This window comes from Prionailurus viverrinus, chromosome D1 (genome assembly GCF_022837055.1).
Source record: "Prionailurus viverrinus isolate Anna chromosome D1, UM_Priviv_1.0, whole genome shotgun sequence".
NCBI lineage: Eukaryota > Metazoa > Chordata > Mammalia > Carnivora > Felidae > Prionailurus > Prionailurus viverrinus.
In genome coordinates this window covers 18,476,595-18,489,071 of record NC_062570.1, presented here as the reverse complement: position 1 = coordinate 18,489,071, position 12,477 = coordinate 18,476,595, and the positions used below count along the sequence as shown (strand labels likewise).

The 12,477-nt window shown below is 39.3% G+C and overlaps 1 long non-coding RNA gene and 1 pseudogene across 1 annotated transcript in view; one reads left to right on the top strand and one right to left on the bottom strand.

Annotated features, from left to right (window-relative positions):
• Window positions 1-12,477, top strand: part of LOC125176826 (uncharacterized) — a 33,758-nt gene that overhangs the window by 876 nt on the left and 20,405 nt on the right. Inside the window, exons 2-3 of the long non-coding RNA XR_007156405.1 lie at window positions 329-424; window positions 2,722-2,763. This is a non-coding gene — a long non-coding RNA (uncharacterized LOC125176826). The remainder of the gene's footprint in view (window positions 1-328; window positions 425-2,721; window positions 2,764-12,477) is intronic.
• Window positions 9,986-11,311, bottom strand: LOC125176825 (TAR DNA-binding protein 43-like; annotated as a pseudogene).

Here is a 12,477-nt window from a genome sequence, read left to right as displayed (position 1 = left end):
ACACATAAGATGTGTGTGCTTTTATGTGGCGTGTGTCAGGGAGCTGGGGAGGAGTTGTGATATGTCTATATGTATGTATGTGTATATATATGTATATTGGTTCCTAGAGTGGGGGGTAAGGACCCAATGGCGGCTTATTACCATCAGCAATTAGGTACTTCTCTCGTTTTGTTTTGTTTTGTCTTACCCCATATGTAGAGCTTAGAGAAGTTGGGGGAGGGAGCCCAAAAGAGCTGGTTAAAGAAAATGCTTTGAGGATCAAGGGGAGGGTGAGCCAAGCAGTGTGGCTTAGGTTGCTGAGATGGGGACATTCCTCCTCCTTCTGCAGAGAACAGAGCAGTGCCCTCAGAGTACCTCAAAGTACCGTCAGTGGCAAGGACCAGAGAAGAACAAAGTGATAAATGCACAGAGGAGGAAGAACAAGGTGAATGCTGCGTGGATATTTTGTTAATAGACTTCCTTGTGAGCTCAGGTACCACTGAGGACACACAGAAATACTTGGGAGGGTAGATGTCCTGTGAGCAACTAGAAAAAGGCAAGATATGTGGATCATGAGTGCACAATGTATATAAACATATACATGAGTGATGCCTTTGACTGGGTGTGGTTTGTTATATATGTCTTTGTCTCTTCGAGATATCTTTGAGTCATTTTGCCTTTGTTCCCATCTCTCCCCTTATAGAGCCAACTCCTAAAGACAAGATCCATTTCTCTACCCTTCTCCTGTCTATCTCCATAAGGCAGCCAATATTATGTTTCTAAAACTCCTATCTCATCATGTTATACCCTGGAATGTAAAATCCTTCTGAGGTTAAAATCATAGTTATTAACATGCTCCTCAAGGCTTTTCATGGTCTGGAACCCTGCTGACTTCTCCAGTCTCATCTTTTTGTCCTTTTATCCTCTTCCTTTATACTCTCTGTTCAGCCTGGTAGCCGCTAGCCACATATGGCTATTTAAATTTAAATTAATTAAAATTAAGTTAAATTAAAATTGCATTTCCTGAGTGACATGACACTAGCCACATTTCAAGTGCTCAGTAGCCCTAGGTGACTGGTGGCTATCATAAGGGACTGTGCCGATACAGAGTATTTTTATCATCACAGAAAAGTCTTCCGGCAGTGCTGCTATATACTCTCAATTCCTCAGGTGTGATACATTCCGTGGGAATTCGCTCAGTTAAGCCCTTTGCTTGCAACGTTATTCTTCCAGCTCCTTGAATCTGAAAATGATACACAATTGCTTATTTTGTTGTCTCCTTAATAAGCATGTAAACCTCAGTGAAGGCAGGAGCTAGGTCTGTCTTGTTCCCCATTGACTCTCCATTGTCTCTAAAGGATTGTCCTGTAGAAGGAGAGAGAAGATGTCAAAGCAAGAGGCAAGGATAGAAAGACAAATTTCTGGTCTTTTTAAATACATTGTTGATAATTTAATTGTTTTGACCCAGAAAGAGCAATTTCATATGACTCAACCTAATAGTAAGGAAGAACTTTGGAAGAATTGGAGCTGCTTCAGTTGGTTCTAATGAGTTCCCTGCCACTGGAATGTATTAAGCAAAAGCAGAATCTGTTAGAACCATCTGTGAATAATTCCAGGATTGGGTAGACTGGTTGACCAGTATAATTCTAAGAATCTAAATCTGTTGTGCTCCAACTGAGTCTTTAATTCAAGGGTTGAGTATGTCATAACAACAATCACAGCTAACTAAAATCTGTGTACCAGATACTGCTCAAGAGATTTCACGTAGATTATCTCCTTAATCCTCACAATGATCGTATAAATTCAGTTTGGTACCATCGGATTTACCAAGTGAGACCCAGGTCAAGTAATACACCCAAAACATAGAGCTAGTAAATAGCAGAGGCTGAATTCATATTTAGGTCAGTCTGACACCAGAATCTAAGCTCCTAATAACACTGTAATTACAGGATATCATTCTATCATGAAGTTTCGGTCATATATTTGCATGTCCTTTCAATGCAACACACATTGGTTTTATAATGGATATATTTCTTGCACTTAGCTAGGTGGTTTGGGAAAAACAAAGACAGATAAGGCATGGTTCCTGTAGTGTGGTCGGGAAGACAATGCATAGCCTCAAATACAGTGATAGAGAACAATTTATAGGATTTTTTTTTAAATTTTTTTTTCAACGTTTTTAATTTATTTTTGGGACAGAGAGAGACAGAGCATGAATGGGGGAGGGGCAGAGAGAGAGGGAGACACAGAATCTGAAATAGGCTCCAGGCTCCGAGCCATCAGCCCAGAGCCTGACGCGGGGCTCGAACTCACGGAGTGCGAAATCGTGACCTGGCTGAAGTCGGACGCTTTACCGACTGCGCCACCCAGGCGCCCCTAGGATATTATTTTAAAAAGGGGAGTCATCTTCTTAGGTGAAAGCATCTCTCAAGTAAGCAAAGGGATAAGGACAGAATTACATGAGAATTCAATCATATATGAGAATCATATGAGAACAACATATATATGTTATATATATATATTACATATAATACATATATATCTATTATATGCAACGTTATATACAACATATATATATATATTACATACATATATATTACATATAATACATATATGGGTACACAGGAGAAGGAAACTGCTTTACTTGAAAGAATAATGACTGGTTTGGAAATTAAGTGTCTGCAATATTCGTACTGGTTTTTCCACTAACCAGCCATGTCACTTGATCTCTTTCTGCTTTAGAGCTTTATCTACCAAATAACCTGGACTGGACAAACTACCATGGTGAGCCAACTGAAATTATGTGTAAAATATTATGTATATACCTGTATTGTACACATATGCATTTTCAAGAGGAAGTGCCCTCAATTCCATCGATTTCACAAAGAAATCACAACTCAGAAAAAAAGGTTAGGCTTCAATGTCCCCTTAAATTCTGCAATTCTGAGATTCTTTATTTTATTTTTGTCAACACTATTGACATATCTGTCAGGAAATGGACTGTCATGCCAAGCTTCCTGACCAAGCAAAGGGCAGAGATATTTTTATTTTAAACTAGAGAGTCATACCTAGAACGATTTATTTAGAAAGTATCCAGATTTCCTTACTGGGCAAAATATGGTCTTCAAAAAACAACTCTTAATTTGCTTTTCTGCAATTTACATAAATGGATCAGTCATGAAGACCTTTATTTTCAAAGAGGCCTTGCATTTATTAAAAATATTTGCAACAAATTGATATAAGCCTCACTAACCCCTCTTAGTTTTTTCTTTTCTTTTTTTTATTTATTTATTTATTTATTTTTTTATTTTGGGACAGAGAGAGACAGAGCATGAACGGGGGAGGGGCAGAGAGAGAGGGAGACACAGAATCGGAAACAGGCTCCAGGCTCTGAGCCATCAGCCCAGAGCCTGATGCGGGGCTCGAACTCACGGACCGCGAGATCATGACCTGGCTGAAGTCGGACAATTAACCGACTGCGCCACCCAGGCGCCCCAGTTTTTTCTTTTATTATGAAGGGATAACAACATACAGATTACTGCACATACGAATGTACATAAATGTACAGCACAATGAATTATCACAAAGCAAAAACCCACATAACACCACCCTACCAAGTCACAGAACTTTGCCAGTTTCCCAAAGCCTCCTCCCAGTCACTACCGCTGGTATTCTCCCCAAACTAGTATCCCGACTTCTAATACGGTAGCTTAATTTCCCATTTAAACTTTATACATGGAATCAAATGAGACGATTTAATATTTAACACTGTGAGAGTCATCCAGGTGGTTGAATACACTTATAGTTTACTGATTTTTTGTTGCTAAATAGTATTTCATTATTGTAATTACCCCTTATTTATTTATCCATTCCACTGTTGCAGGGCATTTGGGTTATTTCCGGTTTTTAGTTATTGCGCATAATGCTGCTATAAACATTCTTGTGCTTCACTTTCACTGCGTGTATATACACATCTCTGTTGGGAATATACCCAGAAATAAAAAATGAATGAATCTTAGCTGTAGATCAGCACCATCCTAGAAATATAGTACAAGTCAAGTCATATATGTAATTTAGAATTTTCTAGTAGCCACATTAAAAAGGTTTTTCAAAAGTTAAATTAATATTAAGCGTGCCTTTTATTAATCCAGCACATCCAAAATATTATCATTTCAGCATGTCCTCAGTATGAAAGTTATTAATCAGATATTTTTACATTGTTTTTTACATATTAAATCTTCAAAGTTCAATGTGTGTTTTACATTTATAGCAACTGGACCAGCCACATTTCAAGTGTCCAATAGCTAATGTGGTTATGAACTGCTACACTGGCCAGTGCAGCTCTAGGTAATACTAACAAACAGTATTCCAAAGTGGTTGTGCCAGGTTACCTTCCTGACAAACAGTGTTATGAAAGTTAGACAATTGTTGGGGTGCCTGGGTGGCTCAGTCAGTTGGGCCTCTGACTTTGGCTCAGCTCATGATCTCACAGCTCCCGGGTTCGAGCCCCACATCAGGCTCTGTGCTGACAGCTCAGAGCCTGGAGCTTGCATGGGATTCTGTGTCTCCCTCTCTCTCTGCTCCTGCCCTGCTCACACTCTGTGTGTGTGTGTCTTTCTCTCTCTCAAAAATAGATAAACATTAAAAAAAAGGGGGGGGGGGTGCCTGGGTGGCTCAGTCGGTAGAGTGTCCGACTTTGGCTCAGGTCGTGATCTCACGGTTTGCGAGTTCCAGCCCCGCGTCAGGCTCTGTGCTGACACCTCAGAGCCTGGAGCCTGCTTCGGATTCTGTGTCTCCCTCTCTCTCTCCCCCTCCCCTGCTCATGCTCTCTCTCTCTCTCTCTCTCTCTCTCCCTCAAAAATAAATAAATGTTAAAAAAAATAAAAAAGAAAAGAAAAGAAAGTTACAGTTGTTCCACATCTTCATCAAAGTTGGTACTGGAAGCCTTTTTAATTTTAGCCATTCTGATGATTCTCTAATGGTATCTTATTTTGGATTAATTTGTGGTTCCTTAATGACAAAGAGGTTGAGTCTCTTTTTCTCTGTTTATTGGCAAATTGATATTCTCTTTCATGAAGAGTCTGGGTCCTTTTTTCTATTGAATTGGTCTCTTTCTTATTGGTCTCATAAGATTAATTGAAAGTTATTCTCTTTTTTTTATTCTCTGGAAAATCTTGTGTAATATTAGCATTATTAACTCCTTAGCTGATTGTTAAAGTTCTCCAACAAAGCTGTTTGACCTAGATGTTTTCTATATGGAACGTGTTAAATTATAGATTCAATTTCTTTCTCTTTTTTTGTCAATTTATTTTTTAATTATAGCACTATTCAAGTTTTCCTATTTCTTCTTGTATCAGTTTCAGTAAGTTGTATTTTTCTAGGAATTTGTCCACTCCATATAAATTTTCAAGTGTATTAGTATAGAGATGTTTATAATATATCCTATTATATTTATCAGAGCTGCAGTGTCTGCAGTGATAACTCATTTTTATTTAATTTATTTTTTTTATTTACATACCAGTTAGTTAGCATATAGTGCAACAATGATTTCAGGAGTAGATTCCCTAATGCCCCCTACCGATTTAGCCCATCCCCGCTCCCACAACCCCTCCAGTAACCCTCTGTTTGTTCTCCATATTTAAAGAGTCTCTTGTGTTTTGTCCCCTCCCTGTTTTTATATTATTTTTGCTTCCCTGCCCTTATGTTCATCTGCTTTGTCTCTTAAAGTCCTCATATGAGTGAAGTCATATGATATTTGTCTTTCTCTGACTAATTTCACTTAGCATAATACCTTCAGTTCCATCCACATAGTTGCAAATGGCAGGATTTCATTCTTTTTGGTTGCCAAGTAATACTCTGTTGTGTGTGTGTGTGTGTGTGTGTGTATACACACACACACACACACACACACACACACACACACACATATATATATATATACATACATACATACCACATCTTCTTTCTCCATTCATCCATCAATGGACATTTGGGCTCTTTCCATACTTTGGCTATTGTTGATAGTGCTGTTAGAAACATTGGGGTCCATGTGTCCCTTCGAAACAGCACACCTGTATCCCTTGGATAAATACCTAGTAGTGCAATTGCTGGGTCATAGGGTAGTTCTATTTTTAATTTTTTGAGGAACCTCCATACTGTTTTCCAGAGTGGCTGCACCAGTTTGCATTCCCACCAGCAGTACAAAAGAGATCCTCTTTCTCCACATCCTTGCCAACTTCTCTTGTTTCCTGAGTTCTTAATTTTACTCATTCTGACAGGTGTGAGGTGGTATCTCATTGTGGTTTTGATTTCTATTTCCCTGATGCTGAGTGATGTTGAGCATTTTTTCATGTGTCGTTTGGCCATCTGGATGTCTTTGGAGAAGTGTCTATTCATGTCTTTTGCCCATTTCTTCACTGGATTATTTGTTTTTCGGGTGTTGAGTTTGACAAGTACTTTATAGATTTTGCATACTAACCCTTTATCTGATATGTCATTTGCAAATATCTTCTCCCATTCTGTCAGTTGCCTTTTAGTTTTGCTGATTATTTCCTTCGCTGTGCAGAAGATTTTTATGTTGATGAGGTCCCAATAGTTCATTTTTCATTTTTATTTTAGATACTGGTTAATTACTCCATGTTTTTTTCCTTTATTAGTCTCCAAATTTTGTTGGTCTTCTGAAAGAATCAATGATCAGTTCTGTGAAATCTATTTTATTTTTTCTTGTTTCATTATTTTCTACTTATTGCTTCCTTCCTTCTGCTCTTTCTTATTAAATATAATTTACAATACTTTTTCTAACTTTCTTATTTTTTAAATTTTTTTTAATGTTTATTCATTCTTGAGAGAGTGGGAGAGAGAGAGAGAGAGAGAGAGCATGAGTGAGGGAGGGGCAGAGCAAGAGAGGGACAGAGAATCCGAAGCAGGCTCCAGGCTCTGAGCTGTCAATACAGAGCCCAATGTGGGGCTCGAACCCACAAGCTGTGAGATCATGACCTGAGCCGAAGTCAGATGCTTAACCGATTGAGCCACCCAGGCGCCCCAAACTTTCTTCTTTTCTAAAATATACATTTAGAACTACATTTCTGCCTCTAAGTAGAGCTTTAGTTGTGTCTCCTAGTTCTGATATATAGCATTTTTGTTATCATTCAGTTTTAAATATTTCCTCATTTCTTTGGTCTATTGGTAGCGTGCATTACCTTAATTGATTTTTGAATAGTGGGCCAGCCCTGCCTACTTGGAATAAACCCCTAGTGGTCATGGTGTAGAATTATTTTTATACATTGTTGGATTCAATTTATTGTGATTTTTTTTTTTTGAGGATTTTTGCATCTATGTTCATGAGAGATATTGGTCTTTAGTTTGCTTGTTTTGTAATCTCATTGTTCAGTTTTGGTATTAGGGTAATCCTGGCCTCATAGACTAGGAAGTACTCTTGCTTCTATCTTCTGGAAAAGATTATAGAGAATTTATATAATTTCTTCCTTAAATGTTTGGTAGAATTAACTAGTGAATTCTGGGCCTGGTGTTTTATGTTTTGAAAGTTTATTAATTCTTTTTTTTTAATGTTTATTTATTTTTGAAGGAGAGAGAGAGTGTGAGCAGGGGAGGAGCAGAGAGAAAGGGGGGCACAGAATCCAAGGCGGGCTCCAGGCTCTGAGCTGTCAACACAGAGCCACGTGGGGCCTGAACTCTCAAACCTGGAGATCATGACCTCAGCCAAAGTCGGATGCTCATCCAACTGAGCCACACAGGTGCCCCGAAAGTTTATGAATTCTTGAATCAGTCTCTTTTTTATACATAGGGCTATTCAGACTCTTTCTTCCTATATGAGTTTTGACAAATTGTGTCTCACTGAATTGGTCCATTTCATCTGGGTCATCACATTTCTGGGTGTAGGGTTGTTCATTGCATTCTCTTATTATCCTTTTCATGCCATGGGGTCCATAGTGATGCCCTCTCTTTCATTTTTGATCATTGTAATTTGTTTTGCCTTTCTTTTCTATTTAGATAGACTGGTTAAGGGCTTATCAGTTATATTGATCTTTTAAAAGAAACATCTTTTGATTTTATTGATTTTCTCTATTAATTCTCTGTTTTCAATTGCATTGATTTCTGTTTTAATTTGTTTTTTTCTTTTGCTTAGTTTGGATTTGATTTGTACTTCTTTTTTCTAGTTTCCTATGGTGGAAGCTTGGATGACTGATTTTACCTCTTACTTCTTTGTCTAATACAGGCGTTCAATGCTATAAATTTCCCACTAAGCACTATTTTACTGCATCCCATAAAATTTGATACGTTGTATTTTTTTTTCCCACCGAGTTCACATTTCACTTGTGGTCTCAGTCACTTCAAGCCGCTGTAACAAAAATACCATGGACTGAGTGGCCTAAACAACAAACATTTATCTCTTGCAGCTCTGGAGGCTAAGAAGTCAAGAGATCAAGGCACTAGTAGATTGGTGTTTGGTAAGGACTCACGTCCTGGCTTATAGATATCTTCCTCCCCTGTATCCTCATGGCAGAGAGCAAACTATAGTCTCTTTATCTTTTGTTAATTTACACTCTTTTGCAATTTTTTACTCTTTTGTACACTCACACTCTTTTGTTAATTTAAATCAGTTTTATATAAGAATTTCCAACGTTGACAACTCTTATAAAAAGCATCCAAGCACAGGACACAGAACTGCATCAAACAGCATTCTTATGGGTAGCTGACAGACATTAGAACTTCCACCCTTCTTGGCGACACCCCAAGCTCACTGGTGAACTCTGCTTCCCAGTACTCCTGCAAAGCACACCACAAGCTCAGTCCATCTTCTCAACCCACCAGCTTCCGTTCACAGGACCACACTTACAGATCAGGAACAGAAGAGAACACACACCATACAGCATTCACAGCAGTTGACAAAAGGGGAGGGGAAATACAAGTATCGTTTCACTTAACACATCCAACTAACGGGGTTATCTAAGAACAAAACTCACTTAAAGTCTTCCAACAGATGTGGATGTCCTTTGAATGCGAAACACATTCATACGTTATCTGCTATTGCTGCTCTCTGCACACTCTCACACCAAAGCCACAGGATTGAGAGTCACATCTCGCCAAGTTAAAAAATATCCATTATGCACCACCAAGTCTCTGCACGCGCTCTCTCCTTTTCTCGCTCACGCTAGCCTCTCATGCCTCGGCACCACCATCAATCCCACACAAAGTTTCAAAAGTTCAAACAGCCTTCTGGTTCCATATCACAGCCTTGCGTTCATAGCGTTGATACGACTCCATGAAATAAAGAGTAGTGGATAAAAATGGGACACCCGCCATCAAAGACGCAGCCTGTGCAGCGTGATGACGAAGTCTTGAACGAGAGAGCCTGTAGACGGAAGTATTCGTATGGCAGAATATTTACAGCACTACGTTCAATGAAGTTGCTTCTTCCATAAACATTTGAAATGAGCTGAACTACAGAGATTAAATGAAGCCTTTGTATTGTACTTTTGCACATGAAGGGAGACAAATGTTAACAAAAAACAAAAATGAAAACGAAAGAACCAAACACTGTGACACCATGATCTCCAAAAGAGGAGATTTTCCTATGGAAAAAATTCCTATGGTGGGGTTCAAATTAAAACAAGGAGAAAACAGTGTAGTTCTAATCAATGGTTTCTATTTTGAACGTGCAAAGAATTCACTTGACAAGTCCAGGGATAAAATATTCCAGGAGAAACCTTTTGATATCAATTGTAGTGTGTTGGGTTTTTTACCAATCAGGCAAACAGCAGTTCACTTTCAAACACTCAATATTTCAACCCTTTATGTAACAAAACTTACAAAATTCCTTTAGCTTGTCCTCTTTTTCTAAAGAAAAATGTCAAAAATACTGCTGAATATACTCCACACTGAACAGACAAATTCTGAAAATTCTCGGTACATATGTATTTTACAACATACTTACCACGTGTTTAGAAAAATCTGAATTCCCACCAGTCTATACCAACCCCACCGTCTACATTCCCCAGCCAGAAGATTTAGAATCCGTGCTGGAGCCAAAGCCTCCATTAAAACCGCTGCCTGACCCTGCATCTGATGCGGATCCCCAACCAGTCGCCGCACCTGAATCAGAACCACTATAGGAGTTATTTCCAGAACCAAAGGCCTGATTTGGCTCCCTCTGCATGTTGCCTTGGCTTTGGTTATTACCCGATGGGCCTGACTGGTTCTGCTGACTGGCTAACATGCCCACCATGCCCCAGCTGCTCTGCAGTGCCCCCTGGGCAGCTGCCATCATTGCCGATTAATGCTAAAAGCGCCAAAGTTCATCCCCCCACCCGTATTACCACTTTGATTGTTTCCCACACCAGCTCCACCCCCTCTGCTGTTACCAAATCCACCCCGATTCCCAAAGCCACCTGGATTACCACCAAATCTTCCACTTCTTTCTGTCTATTGCTATTGTGCTTAGGTTCAGCATTGGCTATATGGACGCTGATTCCTTTAATGATCAAGTCCTCTCCACAAAGAGACTGGGCCACCTGATCACCTGCAAATGTAACAAAGGCAAACGCCCTGAACGTTTGGGAATGAAGACGTCTGCCACTTCTCCGTACTGGCAAAAAAAACCTGCCGCCGCTCATCGGCGGTCACGTCCTCCGTACAGCGCCCAACAGACACCTCCCTGCTTCTCAAAGGCTCATCTGGGCTTTGCTTAGAATTAGGAAGTTTACGGTCACACCGTGGTGCGTCTATCATGTGTCGCCGCGACATTACCTTCACCTGGGTTTCGTATTCCGTAAAACGAACAAAACCAAACCCCTCTGAATGACCAGTTTTAAGATCTTTCTTGACCTGAACCATAAGAACCTCTCCAAAGGTACTAAAATATTCTCTTAGATCCTGTTCAGTCATTTTCCACGGGAGACCCAACACTATTAAATCCGATGTGGACAGCTCTTTTCACTTTCACTGGTGAAGAAGCATCCGTCTCATCCATTTTTCTTCTGTTGACAAAAAGATAGTTTGTGATCGTTGACAACCTATACCAGATTTCCCCAGCCAGCTTCGGGGGCATGCAGAATTCCTTCTACCAGCCAGACACCTCTCATACACTGAGACACTGGACTCCTCTAGCTCAATCCACAGGCCCCCAGAAACTGGGCTGTAATTGTGGACAGCGGCACTGTCCCATCGTCTTCTGATGGTGTTTCAATGGGCTTGTCATTCTCATCTTTGGTTCCCCGAATACATTCAGACATCTTTTCTTAGTTTTCCGTTAGGCCACTGCTAGGAAGCCTGACAGAGAACCCGAAGCAGCGACAGTTCCAGGAGCAGCCCAGCTACCACTTCGCTCCCACAAAAGGTAGTCTCTTTATCTTCTTGTTAGTAAATTAATCCTATCATGTGGTCTCCAGCCTCAAGACCTCATTTAAACTTTACCTCCCAAACCTTCCAAAGGCCCACCTAATACCATTCTTTTGGCGGTTAGGATTTCAACATATGAATTTTGGTGGGACACAGATAGGCAGTCCGTTACCCTTGTGATTTCTTCTTTTGACCTCTGTGTTATTTAGAAGTATATTTCTTAACTTCTAAACGTATGGAGATGTTTAAGGGATATTTAAATCAATTTCTAGTCCAATGAAACTGTGGTCAGAGAACACATGTCACAGGATTTCAATCTTTTGGAAATTATCAAGCTTTGCTTTGTGGCTAAGCATGTGATAAATGTGAGAGAAATTTTTTTGAGGGCCTGAAAATATGCTATACAACAGTTGTGGAGTTCGGTGTTCTACATAAGCAATTAGATCAAGCTTGTTAATTGTGTTACTCACACTTGTATTCTTATTGACTTTTTGTTAGAAATTGATTTTTGTAACAATTGTTAAAGCAGATTCATTGCTTGTTTCATCAGTTGCCACAGAGGTATGTTAAATTTCCGACTATGACTATGGATGAATTTGTTTTTCCTTGTAGTTCTGAACATTTTTGATCTGGGTCTTTTGACAACATGTTGTAGGATAAATAACCAGTTTAAAATGGATTCTCTTGCTGGTAAGTTAAACTTCCTCACTGTGAAATATCCCACTTATTTCTAGTAATGCTTATTACCTTAAAGACTATTTTGTCTGGACTTTTCTTTGCTGTCAGGTTTTTGATTGCTGATTCCACCCCTTGCTAGTTAGAAGCCTATACAGATTTTCTATTTCTTTAATGAAGGTTTAGTCTTTGTAGGCTGTTGTTTCTATGAGTTTGTTCATTCTACCCAGGCTATCCACTGTTGCCATACCATAGTTTCTCATACTCTTTTATAATCCTTCTTAGTTCTGTAAAATCAGTATAAATATCCCCACTTTCATTTCTGAATTTAGTTTTTTGAGCCTTCACTCATTTTTTTCTTCACCAAACTAGCTAAAGGTTTGTCAAAGTTGTCAATCTTTTCCAAGAAACAACTCTTGCTTTCACTTGATTTTCTCTATTATTTTTTGATACTCTCTTTTATTT